Below are 8356 nucleotides of genomic sequence, written 5' to 3'. Positions count from 1 at the left end.
AAACATATGGAGTGCAGTGCACATATTCAACAAGTTCAAGCAAAATTCAAGCATCAACAACCCACAAATCAAAAATTGAACACTTGCAATTCAACAAACAAACAATTAAGTAAAACTCAAGCTAGATTACCAAAATTAAATAAAGAAAACAAAAATTAAACAAGCAAGTGAACAAAACAAAGAAGAATAAAACAAGAAAATTAAAAAGTTGAAGGATAGAAAAGAAAAAGATAGGTAACAGTGGCACTTGTGTTAGCTATTGCGAGGCTCACGGCGACAGAGCTTCACCGGAGAAGAGAAGAAAGGGAGAAGAAAAAGAAAGAATGAAGAAGAAAAAGAAAGAATGAAGAAGAAAGAAGAGAGAGAGAGGTGAAACAGGGCATGCTTTCTGATTGACGCCCAGAACGCGACCTGTGCGTACGCACACTAGCAAAAATTTAGGGGCGTTCATAAGCACAGACCTTGCGAGTGCTATTGGCAGAGAGGATGCTACTGGGTGTGCGCGCGCACGACTTTGTGCGCATGCACGGATACTATTTTCTTTCTTTTTTTTTGGAATAAGGCAAAATGACCATGTGTGCATACGCATAAGGGCTTGTGCGTACGCACAGAATGAAAATGTGGTGGGGTGCATGTGCATAGAGTGTGCGATGCTGCGAATAGAACGCGTGCAAACAAGTGTGCGTACGCACGATGCTGTGCACACGTACAGATGGGAAAAAATAGGGGAAGTGTGCGTACGCACAAGGCTGTGCGCACGCACAGATCTCTGTTTCTGCAACATTTTTAATGCCTCTTAGGCACTAACCATGATATCAATAAAAGGTTTTCAACCCCAAAACATATCATTCTTCAAAAACACACGATCAAACATAAAATACAACTAAAATTAAGCCTAGAATCTAATCAAACTAAGCAAGCAAAGAGACAAAATTCAATAACCAAAAACTAAAAGAAAGAAGAGTTGGAAGGATGTTACCCTGGTGGGGTGTCTCCCACCTAGCACTTTGGTTTATAGTCCTCAAGTTGGACTTTTGAGTGAAGCTTGTGTCATGGTGGCTTATGCTTCCACTCATCCTTGAGTCGCCACCCATGTTTGCTCTTTATTAGGCCTCCGGGGTCCCAAACAAAGTACATCAAACTCTCAAGCGACTTCAAGTAAATAATTGGGATCCAAAATTGTTGGTTCTAGAGTTGTATGCCCAGATCCCACACTTTGGTTTCTCTATCATCCTCTTATTGCTTCTTGCTCTTGCACTCGGATGAAAAATCTCCCAAACCACCTTTGAAGCACCCAAATAAACCTTGGAATCCTCCTAATTGAATCTTGCACCACTTATATCTTAAACTCTTTTGGCGACCAACATCCAATATTTTACCATTTAACACTCCAAGAAGCACCTTAAGTTGATAATCCTTTTCCAAGAGAGCATGGCATGGGCCTTTGAAGCTCATTGAAGATATTGTCACCCATTCACATTGCCCTTGGATTGGAGTCACCCTATTGGACTCTTGCATGAATGTTTCCACTTCTTGGGTGATCACCTCTTCCTCACTACTCTTTATAAGCTCTTCCTTATCTCTCTCAAACCCAAGAGAGAAGGGTTCCTCAAGATCATTAATGGGGTTGACCAAGGTGGACAAAAAATCATTGATGATGTAATCCACTTCTTGATCAAACTCCTTCAATTCTCCATTTACCTCTTCCAGTTCACTAACTCTACCTTCCTTCTTTTTTTGCAATTCTTGTCCTAGCTCTTCTTCTTTCCCTTAAGGCTCCATGCTCTCCTCCTCACTACACTCCTTCGTTGCTACCCCACATTCCTCAAGGGAAACGTCTTGATTATTTGAGCGTAGTAGATTCAAGCAGTTCACCGCTTTGGCTATGGTAGCCATGAACTCCCCTTGCTTCCTTCGGAATCCTTCTTGCTCTTGGAAAAATTCTTAAAGGTCTTGTTGTTCTTGGGGCAAGGGTTGGAAAACCTCACATTTAGGTGGAAGAGAAGGTTCAAAGGTTGGGAGAAAGGTTGTCTAGTTGGAAAGAGTGTCATGTGGGTAGGGATTGAGGTGGTGTATAAGGGGTTGATGGTTCATATGGTTGGTAGTAAGGTGTATAGACATTTTGGTTCCATGGAGGTATATGGTATGGTTCTTGAAGGTTTGGTGGTTGAGGATTGTGTATGGGGTATCTTTCATATCTTTGGAATTGGTATACACATTAGGGAAAGCTTGGGGAAGGATTTGGCTCGTTGTAGTATGGGGAAGATTCTTCCTCCCTCCATCGCTCCTCCCACTCCTTGATGCTATCCCAATTTGAATTCATCATACCCTACAAAATACTCACAACCAAGCTCCAAGCAACAAGGGTGATATCTCATAGATAAAGTAAGAAGTATAAACAAAAGACATAAATAAACAAGGAAAAACAAGAACCTAAGTATTAACAAAAACAACCAACTAACCAAAAAGTAAGATATTTACACTATGGACATATTTACAACAACCTAAGATATAACACCAATTGCATTCCCCAGCAACGGCGCCAAAAACTTGATGAGTAGGATTTTGCACCGATTTGGATTTTCACACTTAAGATAACTTCCGTTGTAAGTATAGACCAAACCGGCAATTTGAATCCCAAACATCAAAGTTTAAAATTTCTAATTAACCGAGAGTAATCAAACCCCGGGTCGTCTTTCCTAGGAACTAAGGCCAACAAGTACACAATTTTGGTTGCAAGTAAGCAAGGGGGTTTTCAATGATAAGGAAGCAAACAAACTAAAGGAATTAAAGAACAAGACAAATTGAAATTAATAAACCAAATAAGGAATAAAAGAACTATGAATGTAATATATACAAGTAAAGCTATAAAGTGAGTGAAAAGTGGTTTAAAGCATAAATGAAACCTTGACTTGGGATGAGTAATGGAATCCCTTCCTTGCCATAACCACAACTATGATAATTATGATGGATTAATCTCACCAAGTCAACCCTTAACATCGAAGAGTAAGTCAAGTGAGCATAATTGTCATTAATCCACAAATCCTAGCTAACTTACCAAATTAATTGGTAAAAAGCTAGCGTTAGTGGAAACAATAACAATTAACAATCCATGAATTATCACTAAATGTTGGACATTATGACTCTAGTAATCCATAAACTCCTTTTTCCCAAGTCAAGGGTGAAAATCTACCCCATAATCAAAATTGGCATTTCATCAAACACATAGTGGGCATAAACATAAAACATGACAAAATTGAAAAATTGATGAAAGTTATGGATCATAAATGATCAAAATCAATAAAAGCAACTCAATAAACATAAAATAAGCATCAAACATCAAATTAACCAACTAGAAATCCAAAATTGCAAAACTATGTGTATATTGATGAAGTGCATTAAAATATAAGAAAGTGTAGAACAAGTAATGTCATAAAAGAGGAAATTAAGGAATACTTACAATGGAAAAGCAAAATTCAAAAGCAAAACTTGAACTATAAAATTCTACATTGAAAACCTAATTAAAACCCTAATGCAGTAGAGAGAAAACCTAAGCTAACTACCCTAAAACTACTCCTAAAAACTATTCTATAAAGTATGGTAATGTATGGTATCATATGGTGTTGCTTCCCCCTTCATATATGCTCCAAAGCCTTCAAAAATGGGCCAAAAAGCCCCTAAAATGCGAGTCCACGTGACTTTTTAATGGAGGCATGCGCTGGTACCTGTGCGTATGCACAGGTGTGTGCGTCTATACGTACATACACACACTTTGCTGAATTTCCTCTTGTGCGTACGCACAGAGGGTTGTGCGCACGCACGCATGCTGATTTCCTTCTTGTGCGTATGCACGTAAGGTTGTGCGCACGCACGCATGACTGAGTGCTTCTCCTTTATTTTCTTCATGTTTTCTCCCAATTGCATGCTCATCTCATGTAGCTGGCATGTTGCACGCCTACTTTGAGCTTGAAATTAGTCCTCTGGATTCCTGACCCAGTGTAAACCCCACGTAAGTTACGAATAATTAGCTAATAAATTAATTATTAATCAAAAAAATTAGAAAAATAGAATTTTATAGTTTAATGAGGTAGAATAAATTAAAACATAAACTTTGACACCAATTTTAAAGGTTTTGGCCTATAATTGGACCTAATTGGGCCCGAACCGAGCCCAAGACCTATTACATAAAAGATCCAACTCAGCCTTCCTCTTCTGCTCATTGTTGATTCACGCTGAAACTCTTGGGGAAGAAAGGGAGAAACATTCCAAACCCCTTGCTTCCAATTCAAATCCATATATCTTGCAACTCTGAGCTCCAATTGTCGTACTGTTTGTGGCCACACATCCACCACGTCGAGCTCTACAAAGCCTAGTAGTCAATTTGGTAGAAAATATTGTTTCTATATCATCCTCTCTTCTCCCTAATGCAACGGCACCAAATTTGATGATGATTATTTATTGTCGGTTTAGAATCAATAAAAACAAGCATCAAATCGTTAGTAGCATAGTCCAAACCAACAATGAACTCTCATAATCAAATGTTAAATTTAATACAAAATAACTGAGAGTAATTAAACCTCGGGTCGTCTTTCCTAGGAGTTGTAATTGAGGTGATCATTTATTAGATATGGGAGGAAAATGGGGATTTTTGTTGAAAGAGGCAAGAAATGTAAATAGCAAGAAAGTAACTTAACATGTAAGAAATTAAAAGTCAAAGCAATTAAATGATAATGCAAGAAATTAAAGTCAAAGCAATTAAAGGCAAGGGCAATTAAAGCAATGAAAATAGAAATTCAAATGCAATAAAAACCTCTTGGCAAGCAATTGAGAGCTAAGGTTACCTATCCTAGCCATTAACCACAAACACATGATGATTATGAAGAGTTAATCCTACTTAGTCAATCCTATATCGAGAATAAGTCAAATAGGCATAGTTGATTCCAATCCCTAAGTCCTAAGTCAACACTATTGGATCACTTAGAGTCAAGGGAAACCAAATTAATTAACTACTCTAATATATCAAACAAGAATGGACATCAATGACTCAAGGATCACCAAAGTCATCAATTCTAAGCCAAGAGTGAAGAAAAAATATGTAAAAACTAAGCCAAGCATTTTATCAAACACTTGGTGTGCATGAAAATAAAATAACATTAAATTGCAATGAAATTAAATTCTAAAGCTACCAAAAGCAAGAAGATAATAATGACAATTAAAGGAAGCAACAATTAACATGAAAATATAAATTGTATTAAATGTAAATTAAAATAACAAGAGTGTGCATTAATATAAAAAGTAACCAAAATGAGAAAATAACAAGATAAACTAAGGAAATTAAGACAATAGAACAAGGAAAGGTAGAAGAAACTAGATGAAAGCAAGAATCAAAAGTAGAAATTACAAAGAAATTAAACTAAAAACCCTAGGTTCTAGAGAGAAGGGAGAGCTTCTCTCTTTAGAAAACAACCTACATAATGCTAAGCTAACCCTAATTGCTCCCCCCTTCCACATAGAAAGAAGCCCTCTTTGATATAGCACTCAATCAGCTTCAGAAGGTCCAAAATTGGGCTTTGGAGGCCCAAAAATCGCCCCCAGCAATTTGCAATAATGAGTCACGTGCTGGGACTTGTGCGTACACACAGGTGTGTGCACACACACACATGCTGATTTTCTTCTTTTGCGTACGCACAGTAGGTTGTGCATACGCTCACGCCAGTGTGTGCTTCTCCTTTGATTTCTTCATGTTTTCTCCCAATTCCATGCTCTGCTTCCACTCTTATCAAGCCATTCCAACCTATTACACCTGAAATCACTAATCAAAACCATCAAGGCATCGAATAAGATGAAAGTGGGATAAAATTGATTAAATTAGGCACAAAATAGCATATTTTCACAATTAGGCTCAATTTAGGCAGAGAACACAAAAGTATGCTATTTGGATGAATAAATGTGGGTTTATATGATAAAATCCATTCAAATCATACCAAAATATATTGTCAAATATGGATTCATCAAGCATGTGAAAAAAAATAATGGTGAAAAAAATAGAAAAATAAAAGCAGAAAAAGCCAATAGCTCTTTAAACAAAAAGGCAAGAGCAAAAAGCCAGTAACCCTTTAAACCAAAAGACAAGGGTAAAAGGATTCAAAGATCCTAAGAGAGTGCTTAAAAACTCTAGACACCTCTATCTAGGAATTCTAGCAAAGATGAATCATAATCCTAAGGGGTTCACCTAGTTAAAGTGTCTGTGACATTTATATATCCGGTGGTAATACTGGAAAACAAAGTGCTTAGGGTCACGACCAAGACTCTAAAAGCTGTGTTTAAGAATAAAAAAGAACTGAACTAGAAGAGTCAATAATATCATATGGATTCTAAGTTCCTAAAGAAACCAACATTTCTGAGTTTCAATGGATAGTGAGATGTCAAAACTATTCAGAAGCAAAAGCTACTAAGTCCCGCTCATCTAATTGAAACTAAACTCCATTGGAAACTCTGAGATTTATTGTGTCTTACTCTTCTTTTTATCCTACTTTGTTTTTAGTTTCTTGGGGATAGGCAACAATTTAAATTTGGTGTTGTGATGAGCGGATAATTTATACGCTTTTTGGCATTATTTTCATATAGTTTTTAGCATATTTTGTTTAAGTTTTATTATATTTTCATAGGTTTTAGTCTTAAATTCATATTTTTGGATTCTAGTACGAGTTTGTGTATTTTTGTGCAATTTCAGGTATTTTCTAGCTGAAATTAAGGAGATGGAGCAAAAGTCTGATTCAGAGACAGAGAAAGCACTGCAGATGCTGTCCGGATCTGACCTCCTTGCACTCGGAAGAGATTTTATGGGGTTACAGAAGTTCAAATGGAGCATTCTTAATGACTATGGATAGCTGACTTCCAGAGCATTCCAGAAATATATAATAGTTTATACTTTGGTTCAGAATTGAAGGCCCAAAATTGGCGTCCAATGCCAGCCTCCTGCCATAGTCCAGGCGTCCAGCACCCAAAGGAGGAGACCAACGTCCAAACGCCCAAGGAGGACCCCCTAGCCAGCGTTCAACACCTTAGAGGCCTCATAGCACATGGATCTCATCAAAGCTCAGCCAAAACACTCACCAAGTGGGCCACAGGAGTGGATTTTAGCACTAAAAAGACTGTTTTACCCTTCTTATGTAATCCTTAGTCATTAGTTTAGCATTTATGCCATATTTTCGTTTATCATTGTATTTCCTATCAGTATGAGTTTCTAAACCTCCTAAGTTGAGGGGAGAAGCTCTGCTGAGTTTTATGGATTAATAAAAGTATTACTGTTTCTCTTCAATCCGTGTTTGCTTCTCTATTCTAAGATGTATCTTCGTTCTTCATCAATATGAATGCGTTGAACTGGCATAAGGTTATCACATTCTACATGGATTCAGATGAGCCTTTCATTAGATAATGATGAACCACCAGCTTGATTATACATCTCTTAGATGCCTAATCCACGACTTCGTTGGAGACTTCTTGAGACACCAGTTCAGCCGAAGTACATGGAGATTAAGGTTTCTGTGGTAGAGGCTAGAACCCAAAGGCGCAGTATCCTCTGATTTGGAAGATTTGACCTAGTTTGTGGCATTTTACGTAGGATCACCAAGGAGAATGAACCACAGGAGCTTCACCCTCAATCAGAATGGATCTGCACTAACCATGGGGTTCAGATCTGGAGGAGTATTAGCGGCTGCTCAAACCAGCGTCAATCACATACAACCTGCCATAGAAGAAATTGTTCACAATTGAAGAAGATAGTAAGACCAGAGTTAATCCAGAAGGACAAAGTATCTCCAAGCCTTAACCACCTTCTTATCACAGTTTACATGACTTTTGAGTTCTGATTACCTGATGAGCGAATATTTTATACGCTTTTTGACATCATTTTCATATATTTTTTAGTAGTTTTTATTTAGTTTTTATTGAGTTTTTATAGGCTTTAGTGTTAAATTCACATTTTTGGATTCTACTATGAGTTTTCATGTTTTTGGGCAATTTCAGGTATTTTCTGACAAAATTGAGGAGTTGGAGCAGATGTCTGATTCAGAGATAGAGAAAGCACTGCAGATGCAGCCTAGATCTAACCTGCCTGCACCTGGAAGAGCTTTTCTAGAGCTATAAAAGTCCAAATGGAGTGCTCTCAACGGCTATGAAAAGCTGACTTCCAGAGCTTTCTAGTAATAGATAATAGTTCATACTTTGCTTCGGATTAGAAGGCCCAAAACTGGTGTCCAACCCCAGCTTCCTGTCACATTCCACAGAGACCAATATACAAATGCCTAGAGAGGACCCCCCAGCTAGCGTTCCATGCCCAAGGAGTCTCATAGCA

This window comes from Arachis hypogaea, chromosome 2, assembly GCF_003086295.3.
Source record: "Arachis hypogaea cultivar Tifrunner chromosome 2, arahy.Tifrunner.gnm2.J5K5, whole genome shotgun sequence".
In the NCBI taxonomy this organism is placed as follows: Eukaryota; Viridiplantae; Streptophyta; class Magnoliopsida; order Fabales; family Fabaceae; genus Arachis; species Arachis hypogaea.
The sequence above is the reverse complement of the archived record's forward strand: the minus strand, read 5'-3'. Positions refer to the sequence as shown.